The following is a 23,660-nucleotide window of genomic DNA, read 5'->3' as shown; positions in this document are numbered from 1 at the left end:
ATAAAATGATGTAAGTATTAGTTTACAGGCAAATTTGAAAGGAAAAAAGAAGTCAGCTAAAGGAGAGGATTAAGTGAAATTCCTTAACAGATTTTTTTTTCAAGACTGCATGGACTCTTTGTGTTTGCTTGAGCGTGTTACACTTTAATGAGATTATTTTGACGTTTTCAATAGATTTGAGCACCATGCATAACAAAGATTTCTTTCTGTTGCCCTTTCCTCCCAAGGAAATGTCTTTCTGTTGGGCTAGCTAGCAGTTGATAGTTGAGTTATTATGCCCAGTTGTTTTGATTTATATATTCCAGTCTGCCTGTAGCATTTTTATATGTGCTGCCTGCCTTGGGCTTTGTCTACACACATAAGCAAGTCCAACTCCTTCCTTCTCTCACTCGCCACATCGTCTGTTTGTGTCATGGATTCCACATCTGTGTGTGATGCTACAGTTTGCCCCTTGTATATACAGCCTTCTAGATACCTTCACTGAAATACAGTAGGTGTTCACTGAGTCTCCAAGAAAGTACTTCTAGATGCAGCTCTCTCAGGAGTAGATCATTATGGTGGAGGAAGCACTTTATGCCCCTGATCCCAATTGTCTATTGCCAAACTGAAGATTTGAGCAAATCATCTCTTTAAGTGGTTAAACACTCCTGGATCCTAGGTAATCTCTAGGCTCTTCTCTCTAATACCTACTGAGAGATTCAGAGAAGGTAGGGGACTCACACACCCAGAACTTGCTCAAATCAGTAGGGATAGAATCTGCACTTCTGGGACTGGAGAGATGGCTCAGAGGTTAAGAGCACTGACTGCTCTTCCAGAGGTCCTGAGTTCAATCCCAGCAACCATCTGTAATGAGACCTGTTGCCCTCTTCTGATATGCAGGCAGAACACTGAATATGTAATAAATAAAATAAATCTTAAAAAAAGAATCTGCACTTCTACAGTAATCACCCTGTCCTACTTCTCCACTAACCCTTCTGTCTTCTAGACCTTTAATATATGAAATGCCTATTCTTTTTATTTTTATTTATTTTTAATTTTTTTGAAATGCCTATTCTTTGGTACAGGTGTATGCAGTATAATTTGATAGACAGACTTAACTTTAGTCATCATTTCCCCCTCCCCTCCTCTCCCTTTCCCTCCCCTTCACTTTCCTCTTCTTCCCCTTTCTTATTCTATTTTCTGTCTGTTCCATTCTTTTCTTCCCTTCCTTTCTTTCTTCATTCCCTCCTTCCTTTTTCCCTCCCTCCTTTTTTCCTTCCCTCTTTCCCTTCCTCTCTTTCATTCTTTCTCCTCCCACTTCTCTTCTTTCCAGTGTTGGGGATTGAACTTAAGGCCATGTAAGTGGTTCATAAGTATTCTCGACCACTGAGCTACATCTCTGTTTTCTTATATTGAGGTGAGGAATGCAGGCTCTCCCTACCTAATAGAACCGGACTGGTGTCTAACTGAACATCTAGTCTTCCCCTCTTCACTGATCGAGTGCCAGGATGACAGCACATGTCGCCACCCCAGCTTGGTCATCACTTCTTGTTGCTCACAGATTCCTGGTGGATAAGATCATGGCTTCTTCTTCCTTATTGTCATCTGGCAGTAGTTTATTTAATGGTGAAGTCCTACTATGTTCCAGGCACTACATGTGAGTTTGCCATGAGATGGGTGTCCAGGAAGATACATATCTGTATTACAAGAGAAACAAGTTGAATTTCAAGGACAAGAAACCCTTCCTTGCTTCCTTCAATTCAGTCTTCGGTATAAGCTACTGGTTTCCTTTTGGACCAATGCCATATCTCACAGGCTATTCTGTTCTAAGGTGAAAGTGATAGGGGCTGGGTGATGAGTCCCCAGGCATTTCATGTTATTGCCTGGGGGGATAGTTTTGGAGGTCAGTGAACTAGAAAATCTGTGGAGGGGTACTTTATTTATTTGATAAATCCCACAACTATAACATCCACGTACATGTGCGCAATATCATGCACTCCCACCAGGCTGTACTGTGCAGTCACAAGGCTAGACTAGCAGACCTGATCACTCATGGTTGAAAACCTATAAAACTGTAAGCCCGAATAAACCCTTTTTCTTTAGAAGTTGATGCATTTTGGGTATTTATCACAGTAACAAAAAGCTTACTAGCTTACTGACACAAGCCATTTGTTATGCTTTCTTTTTAATGGACACTTGGTCTTCCTTAGATAATTTATTCATGTTACTTGATTTTTAAAGCTCTGAAAATTTCCAACATATTCCCTACATTTTTTGTCATACTTCTTTTCTCTCCACTAGAGATTTTGTCAAGTTATGGAACTTGTAGGGCTCAATTTCTTGTGTTTGTAGTTGATGTGTATGTGTGTGTGTGTGATATAACCTTTATTTTATTATTCTCCAGAAAGAAAGATAACCATCCTAGTGTAACTAGATTCTTGAGACATCTGATAAGATGATGTTCATGAAGGAGGCATCAATTAGTGAAGATCACAGAACATTGATAGGTAGGGTCAAGACTCACATTCCTAAAATGCTTTGTATTTCCATGACAAGACTTTGTGTATTAGAAGTTAGAGATGAAAACACTTGAACTGTGCCTTGAACACTTTTGCCCTTTATGCCATAATTCCTTCCTCATACAGTTACCTCAGAAGTTCATTGTATGGATTGCTAATTTATATTGATCATTCAGAGCAGGGATAGCATGGTCTGGGAATGAATGCCAGCTAGTATCCTTATTGCTATCAACTTTCTTTACTGTCTTTATGTATCTGTTTATTTCATTGTCATTTTTAATGTCTTTACAAATTTTGTACTTTGCTATTTCAATTTCAATACATTTGCAGAGATATTTAATTTTAACAAGTTGTAATGGCTTTCATGAGAGTCATCCTACCCATCGACTATTGTAGACATTTAAGCTTTTCCTTATTTAAGGAAAACTAATCATAGCTATAATTACAATGAACAAATTAATGCATTTTTCTTTTTAAAACTGACACATGTTTGTGGGTAGAGTGTACGACACTCAGTTTGCGTTTGTGATGATATGTAATGATATTGGGTTTTGCCATAAGCTTTCATTTCTAAACAACCAAATCTTCAACACTAGTTATTTTGAAGTATACAATGAGCCGTTGTCAATCAAAGCTATTTTTCTACACTATCAAATATTAGAAAGTAGCCTTCATATCTCAGCACACCATTGGTTTTCTTTCCTTTTTCTGTTTTGAACCATGGCCTTACAATAATCCTCAGCAGTGTTCTCTGTTTTAATGGGTGTGAGCATCTTATGGGTCATGTCTATGGCTATGCTGCCTCCTGATGGACTGGACCAGGAGACATGGATGCTTCAGAGCTCTGGCAGCATGGAGAAGGGCTTTGGCAATTTAGCTTCAGGATTTGGCGATTTCAACAGTTGTCTTGGAGAGGTGGTGATACAGTTAAGAGGAATGACATCAGCCTTTCCTGTTTCCATGCTGGTTGTTACTTCCTCACTAACACAGTATAAAACAGGGACAAGGTGGCTGCTGGAGGTCAGCTTTGTGAACCCAGGAGTCACCCTAGCCTTCCTGCCTGACTGCTATAATTCTTTCTTAATAGCTCACTCCTTGTTTTTATTCTTTTTGCAACTCATGGAGTATTTATGTAATGAAAACCTCTATTAAAGTACAATTTTCACTGGGAAAAATTAAAACAGATTGTGGATCTAGTCCAAGTAAGCACTGATTTTGGTAAATTTCACTTGCAGGACAGTCCATAACAATCGTGTCTGCCTGTATTAACACCAGAGCTACTCGGCAGCCAAGTTAAGAATGTAAAGAATAATTTTCACTGAGATTTTATTGTGTTGACATCTGGCTCATTCCGCACCATCCTAGGTCAAGTTCTGAGCACTTAAAGTTCTCTGACTGACGGCTGCGAGCTTGGTTAGGAGCATTTGCAACTGGGGTGCTGGGAGAGCCTGCCACAATGCTAGAAGTGGCTGCTGAGGCTGTCCACGCACAGTAACTGCATTGATCAGATGGTCTACACCCCCGTCACGGTCCCCTTGCGCCAACAACTCTTCACTAAGCTGTGTTTCTTCAGGGAAGAATTTCTGAACAGCTTCAGTGTCCCTAAGGTCAGGTGACTTGGACGGATTGCCTCTCTCCTTAGCAAGCTCCTGACTTTCTTTGTTCTTGAAGCTGGGGTCACTCTGGTTTTTTTTTTTTTCAGTCCAAGTAGATGCAGTATCAGATGAAGAGGGTGCTGCACACACCTGCTACTTTGGTGTCTTTCCTGTCAATCATCTTCTCTGCTCTAGGGCAAGTGCTGGGTGCAGTACTGGCAGAGCACTGGTTAGCCCCAAGTGCTGGGAGCCTGTGAGTTGCTCACAGCTACCAATTAGGACCAGAAAGACTAGTTCCCAGGCTGTCCCTGGAGACCTGCTTTTGGATTCTCCATCTGGTTTTCTGACCTCACTCCACCCCTCTGATTGCCTCTCTGGCTGTATCCTCACTCACTTGCCATCAGGAGGCTCCTAAAACCATGTGTATGCATGTGAGGAACCATAGTCTCTGCCCTGAGGAATCCCCATCAGGCTTTTGGGAGATGCATAAATTCTTGTTTAATGATGCAACTGCCCAGCATGTAATAAAAACAGTCTCCTGAGTGCAAAGAGCAAACACAAGGAAGGGGCTGAGCTCTGAGCTCTGCACAGTCATTGTCTTAGGTACCACAGGGTCAGGTCTCCCTGTAGAACTGCCATTTCTCTAGAATACCAGAAGCACCCTCCTTCAAAACACATGCAGAGGAAGTCAACCATTCAGAAGTATATATATGGTCCAGCAATTCTACTTGTTGGATATAAACTCAACAGAAAAACAGTACCTATGGTTCACCCAAAGGCATGTACCAGCATGCTTATAGCAATGTTATTCATAAACCATAAACTAGAAACAGAATGTGCATCTTGGGAATATGGGAAAATAAAGTGCTAAGTATGCATACAAAAGGGTATTATTCAGAAACATGGACGCGAGCTCCCTTAAGCTACTTGCTCCATCTGAGTCCACCATGTGTCTACAGCTCTAATGAAGAGGAAGGGCTGCAAATCATAGGGTGTGATTGAATGTGCTCATCTTCAGCCTGGTGCAGAGCTGACTACTGGAGTTTGGGCAAGGCTCTAGTGCCTGATCACACTCTGAATGTGAAAACTGAGATATAAATTGTGTCTGGTGCATTTCTCTGCAAATTCAATAGACAGGGTGATTTCTAGAACCCAGCCTAAATGGTGTCTTCATTATCCATTCTTCAGCAGTGTCTTAGGGCTTTATTGTTATGAAGACACACCATGACCAGGCAACTGTTATAAAGGAAAGCATTTAATTGGGGCTGAATTAGAGTTCAGAGGTTTAGTCCATTATCTTCATGGTAGTGTGAAGTCAGACATGGTGCTGGAGAGGTAGCTGAGACTTACACATCTAGATCCGTAGACAGTGACACACTGGGCCAGGCCTGAGCATTTGAGACCTCAAAGCCCACTCCAACAATGCCACACCTATTCCAACACTGCCACAACTATTCTAACAAGGCCAAACCTCCTGATAGTGCCACTCCTTATGGGCCTATGAGACCATTTAAACCCTCACAAGAAGTCTTTATCTATCCATTATCTATCTATCTATCTATCTATCTATCTATCTATCTATCTATCTAAGGCTGTTTCTGGTACCACTGCTCATCAGTTACATGGAAGATGCTAACTAGGCATGGCATCAGTGTCTGCGCGCATTTGGTCTTCTCACTGTCTTTAGTGGGATGCAGAATCATGCGATAGATATCTCCTCCATCTACTGCTTGCTTCAGTGTCTGGAACATTTAAGGTAATCAATGTATTTAAAGACACTATTTGCTGAAAAGGGAAGAAATCATTTCAGGCATTTAGGAAACCAAGGATTCAGTCAAATAATTATAAAAAAAATCACAACTTAGTTAGCAATCAGAGGAGTACTGAGTAGCCGCAGGAGAATTGGCTTTATGGAAGCAGACATGGCTGTTTCCCCAACTTTCCTAATAGAACCAAGACTCTTGTTTGTGGCTATTGGGAGGAGAAGCCTGAGAATGTAGACGCTTGACTTCACTGAACTGGAGTGATGAGCACCGCACTTGATTTGAAGGGACTGAAGTGGGATGCGGTGTTAAAAGTGTGGCCACCGCAGAGGCAGGGAGTCTGGATCTGGGCTTGCTAGGGCCAGTCTCAGATGAGGGAACGAGGAAGTTAAAGCAGAGCAACAGACAAGACTTTGTGGTTGATGGAAGCTGGAACTTGAAGTTCAGCCAGCCATGGAGCAAGAATGGGACGAGCAGTAAAACTCTAAAACATGCTTTAAGAAAGGACCAAGGATTAGTTAGGAAGCATTTCATTATCTGTAGAAACCAAATAATCTCATTTAATCTCCACTACCTAATGAGGTATATGGTATTTAATATAAGTAATATTAACATATTATTGAACCCATTTTATGGATTAGTATTTGAAGTTAATCAAGCTGTAGTGCCTACAAAGTCACATAGCTTTTTCTGAGTCAGAGTGTTGCTCCTTAACCATTCAGTTGCAAAACTCACAGTCAAGAGTAGTATGAGAGCTTCCAGTAGGAGGAAGGAAGGATATCCTAGACTTGGGTCCTAGGTAACAATGCAGAATCCAGCTTCTGGAGTCTTGGGTTAAGAAAGAGTTAAGTGAACCTTGAGGCAAGGATGATTTATTATTTATTATTCTGAGCTACCAACCTCTCTCGCTTTCTCTCAAAGCCTAGGGTGATATTATCTCTGAGCAAAAGATCCAGTGACTTTATGGTGGGAAAAATATGCCTTGGGGTATGGAAACAGTGCTTTTCTAGCATGCACTCACTTTAAGAAATTTGCTTCTGTTCCTTTTTAACCAATCTTAGTGAGTCTGCAGTCAGGGGATCATCGTGTGGTACAATAAACTTTTTACAGTGCTAAGTGGAAGGAAAGGGGTCATGGAACCCTGATTTCAGAGCAAACACCTAAAAGCCATTTATATTTCTCCTAATATCTCAAAACCTATGAGGGATTTGATTTTTATCCTCTTGTTCTTTGCCTTGCCAGCTGCTCCTCATTCCATATTTGTAAGCAAGGTTGAGATGGTTTCTGTTGCTTATAGGCAATGGATACAAACATTTAGGATAGCAAGGGAAATAGATTCTGAGCTTGTGCAAGAGGAACTCTTTGCTCTTTATTGTTGTGTCCAAATGTCTAGTTTGATATCTTACTGATGGTAAATCCTCAGTGAATGTTATCTGCATAAAGAAATTAAGTGAACAATTGAGCACATACATCATCTTCCGTCATTTGGCTACTGTGGTCATGTAGACGTACATGGTTTAGCACCAGTGACAAATTCGATAAGGCAGTGTCTCAGAGCCATCATGCCAGTCACTTTAATCCAGCCAAGAATGCTTCCTGTTTTGCGAGTAAAACAAAGCACATCTTCATTTTTATGGCAGCCACCATTTCTCCTGAGAGAAACGGGGTTATTGTAATTCCAGCTTAGCTGAAATATGTAAGGCTTACTCATCCTGTGCATAAAATTGATAACTTGTGCATCTGGGACTGTCTATCTCTTTCCTATTAATCCATTTTAGACTTTATAAGTCAACTGAGCATTCAGCTTTTGAAAAATGATTCTGGAAAATCATTTTGCATAAGTACTAGTAAATACTGGCATGTGTTCCTGGCAGGGGATGGAAATAGTCCATTTGGTCTCTGGTGGCCCCAGGAGCAGAAATAGTGGCTGGAGACTTGGCGGAGTTTGGACGGCAATAAGCATGTGCTGGTCAGTTTTACTTTCCATTTAATGAGGATGATTCATTTTAGAATTCCACAAGGGAGGACCACAAGGCAGATGAGAGAAATGCACACATGCATATCAATAACCAGAATGCCTGGTAGCGGGGAAAATGGTCAGCTTTCTTCTTTGGGTTCATGGATGCGGCCAGTTGGAAGGTTCTAATGAGGTTATTAAGTTTATGTTTGTAGACTGTAAGCATGGCCAAGCTGTTAATCTTTCTGTAAATTGTGAGCTACGGGATATTTTGCAGCTATAAGATGACAAGGATATTGGCAACTTCAGCCTGTTTAATTCCACCACTGGCCATCTCTTTGTGCTGAAGGAATGGAAATTGTGGTTCCTTCAAAAAATACCCAACTGTTTATAGACCTGAGAGACCTCAAAGTCTATATAGAGCTGACCAAACTCCATTGTTTAGAAAGAGAGGTGTGATACTGGATTGGCCCTGGTTGTGTTACTGAGTTCAAATGAGGTCCATGGAAACATGTAAATGGAAGATAAAGGTATTAACTAAAGTAAAAAGAAAAGATTTCCATCTAGTATTTTGTGACATAGACTCATTTTATGATACAAAATTAGAATAAAAATGCTCCAACTTTCCATTTACATGTTTTGTTAATGGAAACCTGAGCTAGTTCATTTGATTTTTGAAGAAATTAATTTTTTATAATTAATCCATCCACTAGTGTAATTGTTTTATTAATGATGATTCTTAAAGTTAAATATTTTCTCTTGCTTCTCCAAGTAAGTGCAAGTGTTATTCAAAGCTGTATACCAGCTACATGAGGCAAAGTGTCTGTGGATTATTTCTTCAATATCACAAACACCACCCTGGTTGTAAAGTACATAAAAACAAAAGAAGCCAGGCAGTGGTAGCACATACCTTTAATCCCAGCACTCAGGAGGCAGAGGCAGGCAGATCTTTGTGAGTTCAAGACCAGACTGGTCTACAAGAGCTGGTTCCAGGACAGTCTCCAAAGCCACAGAGAAACCCTGTCTCGAACCCCCCCCCCACCAAAAAAAAAACCAAATTCGAAAAAATTAGTTTTGAAAAGTTAGTGCTCTTGTTGGATTACATCAGGCCCAGCAGGTAATGGAGGCTGATTTTTGATGGAATAAAGGGAGGTCTCAGAAAGGCTTGTCTAGTTGGTGGGCCAGAGGTAGTGGCATGGCCTTATGGATGGGAACTGGCCCAAATTATTTTCTGAAACTGCATGTTTTAGCCTTCATATCTCATCAGTCAGAGCAACAGTAAAAGACCAGAAAGGTTCCCAGGTCTTACGATCAGCACATTGATGTCTGCCTCATCTGCCCAGAGTTACAAAACCACAAAAGAAAGGACTGAGTAACTGTATTAAAGTCTTGACAAATGGAGTCGAAACCAGTAAGCCAGAATCCAGACAAGGAGGCTGGACCCTAAAAGAGGCAAGAGTTTGAATTTAGAGTTTTGTTAATGGCTGACTTATGACCCACAAAGAGATATGTTAAAATCCTAAGCTTGGTACCTGTGAACAGGACCATATTTGGAAATAGGATCTTTGTTATATGGTCAAATTAAAGATTTAGACATCAGGTTAAGAAGGGGCCTAATCCAAGATGACTGGTGGACTTACAAGAAGGAAATACCTTAAGTTAGAGATGTGAGGCAAACTAGATTCTTTAATAAGTCAGGGAGACTGTTTCAGGAGTCTCTTAAGGAGTGTGGCCTACTGATACCTTGGCTTTGTACACTCTACAGACTGCAGAACTGTCAGGCAATACAATTCTGTAATGTTAACCCTAAGATACCACAACAACTCTCCTTGGCAGGGAGCGGGAGATTGTAATGAGTCAAGCTCATAGCCCTGGCAGACCTAATTTTGTAGATAGTAACAATTTGAGACCTCTGATAGGAGCGTGGGGAATAGAGCGAAAGTTGAGGAGGAATCCCTGTAACTGAGGATTGACTAAGTTCTCCTTGGTCCATGTGCTACCAGTCTTGGGTGAGCAAAGCCGTTCTACCAACACAGTAGGAACTGGCCCAGCCTAGTATGTTGACCAATGCTCCAATCAGCATTGTTTCTCCCTGTTGATTTCTCCCCTCATCCCATATGCTAAAGCAGGGTCAGAGAAGTCAATGTTTGAGAGGAAAAATAGGAATTCTTAGAAAGCAACCCAGGTACCGTATATCATGGTACCAACTTGATCCTCAGACTCCATCCTCAAGTGTCTACACCGGAAAGATGAATGCTGAAATCTGATGGGATGTCAGGTAGTTCAAGGTGGGGATGATAGCAAAGCATTCAAATACACTAGTTTTCTTTAAATGTGAGCCCTTCACCTCTCCCTTCCCCAGCACATACATGGGTGTACATACACCTTTATGGACAGACAGACAGATAGACAGACAGACACACACACACACACACACACACACACATACACATACACACCCACACCCCCCACACACACACCTACTCACAGGTTGGCTTCTGTGATACTGCCAGTGTCCTGATACAGATGTTCTGGGAGGATTGTGAGACCAGAACTATTTCTCAGTGGGCATCTGATATCTAGACTGCAGCCACATACTTTTTCTGTGGCCATACTTATCACAGACTACGGGGAAGTAGCCACATGTCAGCTCCCTAAAGGTCTTTAGGCCAGGCCATTTGCTTCTCTTGGGGTTTCCCCAGATAGGTTGCAAAATGGTCAGGGAGCATATAGATGTCCTCCCAACTCTCTCCTTCACTTCCATATCTAGGGGGTTTCTGTGTGTGTGTGTGTGTGTGTGTGTGTGTGTGTGTATGTGTGTGATAACCACCACAAGGAAAAGAAGACAAACAACACACAAATCACAATGTTACAGAAGTTTACCAAAGGCTGTGAGAATAATCATGATGTTTCCTTTGGGTCGGTGTTCTCATGCCAGCTTCCCTTGGCTACAGCTCCTGAAACTATAGGCAATTCGCAAGCATGATTGTGGTAACTCTCACTCACTGTCCTTGACAGTGGCGCTTAATAATGTTCCTAGGCTATTTTATTTTTTAAATTCTGAAAAGACCAAATGGTACACGTTTGATAATTTGATATAGTGTTATTGACTCTTCAGCATTGTCACTGTGAAGTATATAAACTCAGTGCTGGGGGGGGGGAATGCTTTTTCACATGATCAGAGCTGTAATCTGCCACACTAGAGAATTTTCCTTCCTTTGAAAGAAATAAAAAGAATATAGGGCAACAGTCCAGAGAAGTACAGAATGAGGAAAGGATTAATAGCATATGATTTCACTTATCTGAGGCATCAAAATAATCACATTCATACTGATAGACTCCAAAATCATGATTTTTATCAGGGACCAGGGAAGAGAGGTGTGGAGTGTTAAGTGCTGAATGGTGTCAGAGCTTTAGTTTGGGAGGTGGAGAATGATTATGTGACAACACTTGATGCTACTAAAGTGTGCGTTGAAAAATAGTGAAAATAGAAAATCGTGTTTTGCATCCCTTAATGTGAGTGGCACAGAAGCCAGTGAAAACAAAAGGCAGAAGAGCAGAAGGACCAGGGAACGTCAGCAATGGAGCGTTAGCAATGGGACGTCAGCAATGGAGCTTCAGCAATGGGGCGTCAGCAATGGGGCGTCAGCAATGGAACGTCAGCATTGGAACGTCAGCAATGGGGCGTCAGCAATGGAGCGTCAGCAATGGAACGTCGTCAGCAATGGAGCGTCAGCAATGGAGCGTCAGCAATGGACCATCAGCAATGGAACGTCAGCAATGGAGCATCAGCAATGGGATGTCAGCAATGGAGCATCAGCAATGGGACGTCAGCAATGGGGCGTCAGCAATGGGGCGTCAGCAATGGGACGTCAACAATGGGACGTCAGCAAAGCCCAGTTCTCTGCGGTTATCTCCTTTTCTCTCCAAGCTTGTCTCCATGCCATGATTCCTGCAGAGCACAGCATGGTGAAAGGCACACTTTTGTAGGGGTTCTTCGCAAGACTCTCTAGTTGTGAATCTACTACACGCAGCAAAACACACAGTTAAACAGGAGCAAGGTAAAACAATAGGGCTTACCAAAGAATGCAAAAGTGATCACTCTTGGTTTCTCTTGCCTCTCACAGCCAGACCCCATTTCCCCAAGGTTCCTTTATTTGTTACACAAATACAAGAAAACAGCATTTTTTAATACCTTTTGAAATGCCCGTTTGAAGCCAGCATTTTTCCTGGAGAGATGTATTAAGTTCTTAGATACCCGCCAGAAGCTACTTTTCATATACTGAAATGTGCCTCAATGAAGGTTCTTTTAAATGCTCTGGCTTTCAAGAATTATCTCTAAAAAATATGAATATAGTTTCTCCTATTACCATTGAGGCTCATGTCACCTGAGAGTACTTTGAGAATATTAACATTATAATATCATCCTGAAATTTTTCATTAAGAAAAAGTCATTCTTCATATACCTAAAGCAATTAATTATTAAATACTACAATAAGCTGTTCCAATCTTATTCAAATATGCTCCGAAAATACCTTGTTCTGGAAGGAATTCTTCAGCTTCAGTGGATGTTAAGCATTTTTGGGATCTCAGTTTGGATAGGGCTTTAGACTTGGAATTGGTTTATAACTTTGTCCTATATTTTATTAACTTACATGACCTTGACTGGGCCCTTAATTGTGTTGAGTCTCCATTTTCTAATCTGCAAGGTGAGACTGATGCAAATTCATATTCTGTAGAGATAATAAGGGAGCTCTGAAAGAGATACAGGGCTGGACTCTACCAATGTCTCTTTGTGTTTTGGTTTTTCATTTCAGTGTGTGTGTGTGTGTGTGTGTGTGTGTGTGTGTGTGTGTGTGTGTATCTATCTGTGATGTGTGGGAACAAAATTAGTAGATTAGCAGGCAGCATTGTAAGGTCTGACACTAAGGCTGAATGGAAGAAATGGTGCATCATGTCAGTCAGAAGTAGGAAGAATGGACAACAGGGAGGGCCCAAAAGAGAGTGGAGAGAGGCCATGGAGCTGGACTAATTGAACCAAAATAATATAACCACATGTCCTCTGAATAGGGCATCTGCTGCCTTGTCTCGGGAGGAGAGGATGCCAGCCTTATCACTGAATAGGACTGTCTGTGAGGAAAGGCTTGAGGCTCTACCCACTTGGGCTCTGAGTCATCCTTAGCAAAGAGGATGGGTGTGTGAGAGCTTCCAGCATGTTCTCAGGCATTCAGACAGTATTAACTTAATGCATACTATCTGATCCAGGTAGTTCTGGGTATTATGCTCTTTGGGGTGCTATAAGGAAATAGTATAATCCCCTAATTTCAGATCTTTAATAAGCCATGTGGCCAAACTAGTACTTGGCATTCCTTGCTAGGATTCTAGTCTGAATTTCAGCACTTACTGTAAGCCACAGTGACGCAGAAATACATTCTTCCTCTGTCTGTGGAGGCCTCTTATACCCAACCCCATCAAAAGCTTTGTAAATTCCAAGACTCTGTCATATGGGAGAGAAGACTACAAGATGCTGTGGAAATAATGGGTGGTGGGTGCCGTGGCATGAACGCTGCCTTCGGGGCAGGGTCTGTCCCAGCAGCAGGACCTTGGTGAGGCTGAGGCCACTTTATTTGACAGTTGAATACAATCAGTTTCAAGTCCTCAATTGGACTTTTGCCCATGAGTTCAGAATGATCAGTGTACAAATGCAAGAGACTGATGTAAACCAGACCATCAGTGGCTTATTTGAATGCCCTTCTAGAATTCATGTGCTAAGTTCTTTGATTCGGTGACAGTCTATATTCTGCCGGACCATGCATTTTACCTACTACTTAGTTTCAGATTACAGCCTGTAACTCATCCTTTGGATTCTCTAGGCTCGGGAATGTAAACTCAGTTTTCTTTTTAATTGTGGATTGGAGAGCCAGGGATGGTTGAAATAAGTCCTAGGGGGTTATATAAGGTCTCAGAAGAGTGGCTTAGCCAGCAAGGTGGGGCTGCCTGCATGCCTGCTTTTACCGCGTTATTGAGAGTCCTGGTGTAAGAAACTAATTTTAGATTTCTTTAACTAGTCATTCTTCTCCCGTTAAGTGGACTCAAAAGATGCCCTAACAATGCCCTAACACAGCCTCAATTCAGACTTTTACAAGGTGTTGCTACATTTTTCTTTCCAGTCATACAATTGGAGGAATAAATCCAGCTTGCCTGTTAATATTAATATTAGATTCTTGGTGTTTTAATTTGTATAAACTTCCCCATCTACCTGGCAAACATTTGGATGCCTATATGCCCACCACACTCCCGTTTCTCCATTGATCAAGGGGGAAAAATAAAAATCTAAAATATTTACCAGTTACTACTTTGTTATAGAAAACGTACATATGATTCTCTAGAGGCAAAAGAAACGAACTACTAAAATGTTAAAAACACGAAGCTATACTTTCCCTAATTTGCCCCAAGATACACATGGGATTCTTTCACACACTACCTTAATGATACAGCTGAGGCTTGCTCATGTGGGTGTTCACATTCTCAATATAATTCCAGGGAGAATCCTTTCCAGAATGGGTATTTGATAAGACATTTTAAAGTTATCTTGGGGGACAGGAGAGTGACCCTGACCACTCTGATTAAACTGAGAATGTTATTTATGGTGGTGCTTGTAGGACTGGGTAGCAACTTTAAACTCCTTATGGGGTACGTGTACACACACACACACACACACACACACACGCACGCTCACACACATGCACCTCTCTTTTACACCTGAGCATAATTATTATGGACAAAAGTATAATGTATAACACTAAGACACTACCAGAGTGTACAAATACCCATGAAGGCATGTACATGATCATCACTTTTGTCCCGTTTTTGAGTAATTAGATAATGCTCTCTAAGAATTAGAGTAGGACAGCTCATGTCCAGGGAAAGTCAGAAATTTCCCAGTGTCATCTGGAAGATCTAAAACCAGAGGTAGACTAAAACTTAGGTTCTGTTGACTATGATCTTGCTTTGTTGATTACATTTTATCAGTTGGAGAGAGATAAAAGTGTACATTTTTAGTGTATTGACTTAAAGAAAAAGTCACAGAAAAATCATAATTCATAAAAGATTCATAATTAATTTTTTTAAACTATGGGATCTCTGGTATACCTAAAATAACTCCTTCCTTCCCTCCCCTCCCCTCTCCCCTTTCCCCTCTCTTCTCTCTCTTTCTCTCTTTCTCTCTTTCTTTTTTCCCATGTAGCTCAAGCTAGCTTTGAATTCAAACCCCTGGAAGGCTTGCTTTGAATCCTGATCCTCCTGCCTCTGTCTTCCAAGTACCGATCTTACAGATATGTCCTATCAGGATCCAATATAATATAATTTACAAGTCACTAGTAGTATCATTTAGAAATAGGACTCTACCAGGAATGTTTGTTCATATAACAAGATCGAAGGAAAGGAAGCATTTTTGTTTTTTTAATGGTAGAAAAAGTGGCAGACCCTGAGATAACCTTAGGATGGTGCTATTTAACCAATCCCCCTTTCTTAAAGGTGTGGTCTATGTTTAAGAGGAAACAATATGCTATTACCCAGATGCTGAGAACTTGAATATACCCAAGACTTGTCTATCTTGTTTTAGGAATAATGGGGAAGAAATCAGTAGGGATTTGAGCTCTCTTTATGACTGTTGCTAATGCTTCCTTTTGAATGCTGATGAAAGAGACCATTTGGTTGCTTAAGTTGGACTGGAACAGAGGAGGTATTTAAAACATCAGGCAAGATCAGTCTACTAACAGGATTAGTGCAGAAGGCGGTGACTACAGAGAACAGAGGAAGAACTAAGAGAGAGACGAAAGAGCTTGCAGCAGAGTAAGCCCATCCCATTAAGAGCTCAACCCTGTGGTCTTGCTGACACCATCGCATCACTGGGATGAGCTAGCTGCTAGCAGGCTGTGATCAAAGCTGTGCCCACGCTACAGTGAAACACTAGCTTGAAACGTGGAGGGTGCAATTAATAAACCGTTGTGTTTTTTCTCCTAAACCATGTTGAGAAGCGGGTTTTGTGGCATGTTTTTTTCCTCATTGAGTTGACAGTGCCAATCTGTTGGGCTTGCTTCCACAAGGCTGTGGTCCACGAAGGCTCCTGAAAGCTGTTTCTCTTTGCTTTTCAATGTCCAGTTGTAAATTTTGGTTTCTTCTTAGTCTCTGTCCCGACACAACAATCTCAGAACTTCAGAAAACCCACTCCAAAATTTTCATGGATATCAGGGTATCTTAACTGAGCATACCCAAGTATCTGAAATGAGGATCTTTATTCAGTGATTATCATCATTTCTTCAATTCTTAACATTTTTGCTTAAACTGGTTCCGTCTGTACATTCAGGGATCAATGTGGGTGGGAAATCCAATTACATCAATATTTTACTTCCAGAAAAATAGCAGGCAAGAGGGTCCACTGAGACCCATTACATTTTCAGAGCTCAGTAGGATTGAGTGCTGTTAAATAAACCATTGGCACATAATCAGCGGCCATTTATTTTAATGCAGAATGATCTGCTACCAGTAGATAGAAACCATTCAATACCATTGACAAACAGATAGCTCATAGCCTTAAATTAGTTAGCCTATTTTTGTAATGAATAGAGACTTAATTTGAGTTTCCTCATCCTGGGAACACGAAACAGAATTATATCATACAGTGAATAACGGTTTGAGAGATTTTAATTTAGTTTGGCACCGTGGATTTTTCTAATTATTGCTGACTCTTCACGTGGCAGAGACAGTGACCCTGAGCCCAGGGGCAAAACAGATGCTTCTCACCTGCACACTCATTATCCAACTAATTATTCTTCAAATGATTCTATAATATTCACCGGGAACCCAATCCTGGGACTATAAATAAAGGTTTAAGTCATTTATAGTATGCTTGCCTGCTGAGCGTCCCAACTCATGTCAGAGAACTTGCATGTCCTCATCTACCCTGAGGTAAATTCTTTACATTTTCAGTCCTGGGTATGAATTCTTTCTCAGCACCACAGTTTCCAAAACTCGGAGTAGCCCAGTTTTGCTTGTGGTCTGGAGACCGTTAAATCTACTGAGTTCAGTTGTCGACATCTGGAAATTGAAATATTTGCATAAGAATTCTGGTTTCTACATTTGTCTGGCCATGCGGGACCCCTTTGCTCAGTACCCGACAGTGACCTAGCACTGTGACAAGTGCAACTTTCTCAGGAGAAGCTACATAGCACTTCTTCACAACTGGGGCTGGTGTCAGTTGCTGGCCACTGTTTTACAGCTTTCCCCACTCATTTTATTTGCCTCCTGGTTCTAAGGTTTGAAAGCATTCCATGGGCTTAAGGAATTCCTACTTTAAGAAGTCCCACTTCTCATCATATCCAACTATTTGACCCATGTTCCATATTAAATATGGAATTTGAGGGGCTATAAAGAATTTAAAGTAAAATATAATTTTACCTTAAAATAATTTTAATTTTTCCATTTTTAGTATTTTGGATTATTTAAATATAATGTGGTAGCTCTCTCTGTATATGTGTGTGTGTGTGCGCGCATGCCTGCCTGTGTGGGATTACCTGTTCTCCATATCCACTGGTTCTGTAATGCTGTCTGTCAATTTATTTGGAAGGCATGCTGAAAGGGAGGCGTCTTAGCTCACTTTTGAGTAACTGTAGCTTTAAGCCAGGACAGGATTCAATGTTCCCTTTAACTTGATGATGAAACAAACATGGAAAACAGATCACAAGCCCCTGGCCCCTTCGTTTTCTCTCATCTCTAATCTAGATGTAGAGATTTTATTCCGTTATGCATGTAGACAGCACACTGAAGCAGCAAGGGCAATACTGTGGTGACATTAGTAGAAAATTCTCAGGTCATTTCAGAGCCCACCATGGTGTTTGCAGACGCCTTAAAATGCCTTTTCTATGCTTGTTAGTTTAAGATTGCATTAGTTATGAACCAAGAGCTAGAATCTACGAATAGTAGTAAAGAAGCTCAAATACTCTGGGCAGTGGCACACTCTAATCCCAGAACTCAAGAGGCAGAGGCAGGTGGATACTGAGTTTGAGACCAGTTTGGTCTACAGAGTGAGTTCCAGGACATCCAGGGCTACACAGAGAAGCCCTGTCTCCAAAACAACAAAAGCAAAAAAAGAAGAATCTCAGATATTATTACTTGCATATATTTCATTAACAATTTGATAATTGCATTCCAGTACTGATTTTCTTTGTAATTTTGTGGTTTTAGATTGCTAAAAATATTATTCTGAGAAGAAGTCCATAGCCTTTGTGGTACTTTCATAGGAGTGATTATCACAGCATTAGTCGTAAGCTTACTCAGTCGCTGAGATCTGGTTAAATGACATTGTACACTTTGGTGGCTGGGAGGAAGAAGGTGAAGGGCTGAGTGAAAATTCAGAACTGAAGACTCTGTTAGGATCTTAAAAACAAAGATGAGTTGGTGAGGATAGGTAATGTATGGAAAGTAGAAGTAGAGAGTCGGTGGATGGAGAGTGAATTCTATTCAGTGTGACTGGAGAAATGGATGGGATTCAGTTGAGAAGTGGTAGGGTTATGGCTGCGGGATACAAAGTGGATTTGAAGGAAGGTATTTTATTGAAATCTTTCCCCAAGGTTCTACATGGAAATGAAATTATGAAAGATAATGATATTAGGATATAGTTGTTAAAATAGCTTTCCTAACTTGTTATCTAAAATATATGTGCTCTATGAACACATCAAATAACAAGATTTAGTGAATTATGAAAAATAATGATATTAGGATATAATTGTTAAAATAGCCTTCTCAACTCATTATCTAAAATATATGTGCTTTATGAACATATTAAACAACAAGATTTAGTGATGTATGTGTATCTGTATATTAATGTCCATACAGTATCGCATATATGGAGTAGAGCAAAGTTTGAAGGCTCACTTCAAAATCATTACAAAGCTACAGCCCCCAAGGCTCTCTGGCACTGGGATAAGAAGAGCTATAGGAATTCATGAACAGAATTTAGATAGCATGTTTGTCCTTACATCTGTCACTACTAACTTGCAACAAAGGTGTTCAAACTGCTCAACAAGAAAAAGGAACAAGAAGAGTCATTTCAACCAATGGTGCTGGTATAACTGGGTACCCATCTGCAAGGAATTAAATTGTACCCAACTCAGAATATATCTACTAGTGGAAGATGTAGCACAGTAAAGTCCCCCCCAAACCATAAGAATATAGTCATGGTGTCCAGTTAGGGGACAGTATCTTAAATATGATATTGAAAGCACAAAGAATAACAATTGCTTCTTTATTAAAGTTAGACTTTATCAAAATTAAAAGCTTTTATGTTGTAGCTGATAAAATGGTAAAAGTGCTTGCTGTCAAGACTGATGATCTGAGTTTGATCCTTAGAACTCACAAGGGGGAAGGAGAGAACAGACTCCTGCAAGTTGACTTCTATTTGCTTGTTGTGATATGCATTCACCATCCCATATACACAAAATGAGTAAATAAATGTGCAACAACATTTTTTTGCTTATGACTCCTTTAAGAATAAGAATATGAACTGGCAACTAGACAATGGAGGAAGACATTTGCAAATATCGCATCTGCTAATAGTTGAGCATTCTTGAGGCTGGAGAGATGGTTCAGTGGTTAAGTGTACTGGCTGCTCTTCCACAGGACCCCGGCTCAATTCCCAGTACCTACATTGCAGCTCACAGCTGTCTGTGACCCCAGCTCCAGGGAATCTGACACATCAATGCACACAAAATAAAGTTAAATAAATTATATATAGAAAGGAGTTGAGCATTCAGAATGTAGAAAAGCTTCTTGCAACTCAGTATTTAAAAAGACTAACAACCAAGATAAAAAAAACAGAAAAACAATCTGATCAGATATTTCTGCAAAAATATGAAAACGACCAGCAGATAGAGACCCTGCATAATTAATATTAGGAAAAATGCAAATCAGAAATCGCAACAAACACTTCCTGCCTGCAGCACAGCTATATGAAAATGACAGACATTAGCAGCTGTCAGAGAGGATATAGAGACACTGGAACCAAAATACATGCCTGCATGGGAATGCAGCCACCTTGGGAAGATGGTGTGACAAGTCCTCAAACTGTTAAACACAGCATTGCTATGTGACCTAGCAATTCCCAAAAGAAGTGAAAACTTTTCTACATAGGAACTCACGTTCAGATGGATGTTCATGGCAATGCTATTCACACTAGTCAGAAATAGGAAACAGTCCAAATGTCCATCATTTTGGGATCAATTAAGCAGAATGTAGTAACCCAGATGGTAGCATGTCACTGGACAACAAAAAGAAACAGCGGTGACACATGCTATGACTAGGATTGATCTCAAGATCATTTATGGTGTTTGCAATCAGTGAAAGAAAGAAGACTACCTAATGCATGATTCCACGTATAGACAAAGGTTCCCTTGGATTTGAACTTGGGATGGTTACAAGGGAAGACAGGCAGATGGATTCAGGACTGCTGTGTCTAGATCTTAGAGAGTGGACGAAGACTCGGGAAATAGAAGATCTCAGAGGATGAACTAATCTGTTTCTTGCATGCCAGGTTCAGACATCTACCATCATTCTACAAGAAGGTGGTCTCTGGGAGCTACTGCCTGGGTTATTTGGGCTCTGCCTGGCTGTTTTTCTCATGGAGAACTTAGGAGATCAAGCTTAAATTATAAGCATGATGCCTGGTATAGTGTGACTTTGCCAGAAACAAGGGGAAGTGTCCGGGATTCAGGAAGTATGGTGTCTCTGAAGTTTCTCTTCAATTCCAGAAACGTTTTCTATTTTTAAGGGCTCTTGAAGAGTAGTAACTACTTTGATCGCACATGATCCTATGTAGGTCAAACATCAGCTTTCTTCTTCATAAGCATTTCCTCTGAGCGTCGGGTGTCTGCTTTCAAGTTTAAGGCAGCCTTTTAGTAGTATCATCTCTTTTAAATCTGGATCAGAACATGAATGTTCTGGAGAGGTTAAAACAACTTGGGTAACCATTACAAGACACACTCATACATTTTAAGATCATGGCATTCCCCAATATAGGAAACCCTGCAGTGTAAAATTCAGCCCAAGCTGAGAACACTTAGTTTTCCCCACTCTGATTAACCTGATAAGAATTAAGAAGAGCTATTTGGAGAGGAGGAAGTTTCATATCCAAAGAGATTTTCTTTTCCATCTGAGTCTTCCTTGAACTCCATTACGAAGAGACTTGTGAACTGTATTACCACCTTCAAAGACAACGCTGGCTCTGCTGCAGGTAACAGATTACCATGTAGCATCCCTGTTTTAGTTCAGAGAACGTATAGGAACTGTGCATAGCCAGGGAACCTGGAGACAGAGCAAAGTGCACGTTCAGACAGGAAAAAGCAAGCGCTGGGAAACTGAAGGTTTTTTATTCCCATGGTGAAAGCTACCGAGAAAACAAGAGAGTAAAATTCCTTTGAAAAGGGCTGGTACCTGGACGGAATGCAATATTGAAATGCACCCTTAACCTCTTCAGATCCAACATGAGGCAGCACCAGAAGCCAGGAAGATAAGCACAATCTTCATCCCAGACCAGGTGCCCAACCGTGTAATCAATGAAAGGCAGAATCGTCTAATGTTGATAATCAAACTTTTGGGTCAGCCTGCCTGAGTTCAGATCCCAAAGTCTTGGCATCCTGTATGTCATAAGGCAATACTGTCTATTACCATACATTATTAGAATTTATCAATAATTAGTTATTGTCATTTGTTAAAAAAGAGAGTCAGCACTGGCTGAGCTGGAACTAAATGTGAATTCTGTATTTTATAATGAATATGATAACATAGGGCTGCTGGGAGGATGAAAATGAGCTTGTGTGTGCATTGCTTATAACTCATAAGAATGGCATATTTCTTGTCAATAAATATTAAGTACCATCATTTATTGAGTCCCAGTTACATTCAGAGAATGTACCAGGTATTGGAGAGAGACAGTAGTGAATAAGATAGAAAAGGCTGTGCTGGAAATGTCTTTAATCCTATCACTCAGGAGGCAGAGGAAGGCTGATCTCCATGAGTCTGAGGCCAGCTGGCCTACAGGACTACATAGTAACATTCGGGAGAGAGAGAGAGACAGAGAGAGAGAGAGAAAGAGAGAGAGAGAGAGAGAGAGAGAGAGAGATTGGGGATTGGGGGGAGGGAGGGATGGATGGTTGGACAGACAGAGTACATAAAACCAAGAAAAGGATGCTGTGATGCTGTGATTGGAATCTTATCATGCCATGGCATGTGTGGTCCAGAGGCAAGTGATATCATTCTGGAACCATCACAACATCTATTTCCTCTCTGCAATGATAGCAAGCTGATTGATTTATAACAAAGATGGGAAGTCTGAATGCCTACCCACAAAAGTAAAAGAGCAATTTTCAACTGTGGGCAGAATCATGGCTGCCTAAATGAAGCACTCTTGCTGAGAGCAGTTGATAGGGAGAGATAAGCCTGTCAGCTCTCACTGGCTCTCAACCAGGAGGTGCTGAGCATGCTCATGGATGGCTTGGGAGTAGATGTCTTAGGAAATAGAAGGCAACTGTGACATGATGGGATTTTCTGTCTCCTTTCAGTCCTTTTAAACTTTACTGGGATTGAGGATGCAGCTTCACCATGCATTGTTAGTATTTGGTTGAGAGGTGGTGGTACCACAGGAGTCAAGACTAGTCCTAAAATCTGGGAAGGCCTGTGGCTGGTCCTCTGATGAGCAACTTTGAGGAATTGATCCATTACCCTTCTTGATGGAGGTTGAAGGGACAGTTTAATCAGTTTGTCCTTTTCTCGTTAGTTGAAAGAGACTTCACTTAGGACTGTAAGGACTTTAGATAGAGCAAAGTATTCTCTGTCATATTTTTAGATTTTCTGTTTTGCTTCACGAGACAGGGTTTCTCTGTGTAGTCCTGGCCATCCTGGAGCTAGATTTGTAGATCAGTCCGACCTCAAACTCAGAGACCAACCTGCCTCTGTCTCCTGAGGTGAGTACTGGAATTAAAGGCATGTACCAACATCACCCGGTTAATAATTCCCTTTCTTTCTTTCTTTCTTTCTTTCTTTCTTTCTTTCTTTCTTTCTTTCTTTCTTTCTTTCTTTCTTTTATTAGTTTTCATTATTGTGTGTGATGTGTATATGATGCTTGTATTGGGTTCAAATGACAACATTTGGAAGTGATTGCATGTTTCCACCCTGGATTCTCAAGATCAAGCTTAGGCTGTCAGGCTTTCATGACAAGTGCATTTACGAGCTGAGCCAGCTTGCTGGCCTGACATCCTGTATTTTCTTCTTCTGGTATGATTACGTTCCTTGGGATGATACCTTCCATTTTATACCTCTGCTGCATTGAAGGGGCATTTGAAGGACACACTGTAATTAATATACTCATTGAAATTCTGTTCTCTGAAATCTGTGGTCTTCATAGACTCAGTCTTGAGACATTGAATCAATTACCTGTGATTATTTGTCTACTCTTTAAGGAACTAGAATCTGTCTTGGGGGAAGGCAGTAAAACATAAACCAAACAAAAACATATGGATAACCTCCCGTCAAGCACACATGAATTTTGAAATAGCCTGGTGTATATATGGGGTTTTTCCTATTGTTTCTTTAGGTACTAAATATTTAACTGAAATTTATCCTATTACATTATGAGAGGCTGCCAATCACCTTAAGTTCAGCAGTTGGAAGGCTGAATGGGCTCAAGTCTTTATATATGACCTTGATATATCCTAATACCTGTTGAAACTCACTGCTGTGTTCTGAAAACATGGACTTACTAGGGTCTCAAGAGTCTCACATGGCAAATGCTGAA

The sequence above is a fragment of the Mesocricetus auratus genome, unplaced genomic scaffold (genome assembly GCF_017639785.1).
Source record: "Mesocricetus auratus isolate SY011 unplaced genomic scaffold, BCM_Maur_2.0 Super-Scaffold_100010, whole genome shotgun sequence".
Taxonomy (NCBI): Eukaryota; Metazoa; Chordata; class Mammalia; order Rodentia; family Cricetidae; genus Mesocricetus; species Mesocricetus auratus.
This window is presented reverse-complemented; position numbering follows the sequence as displayed.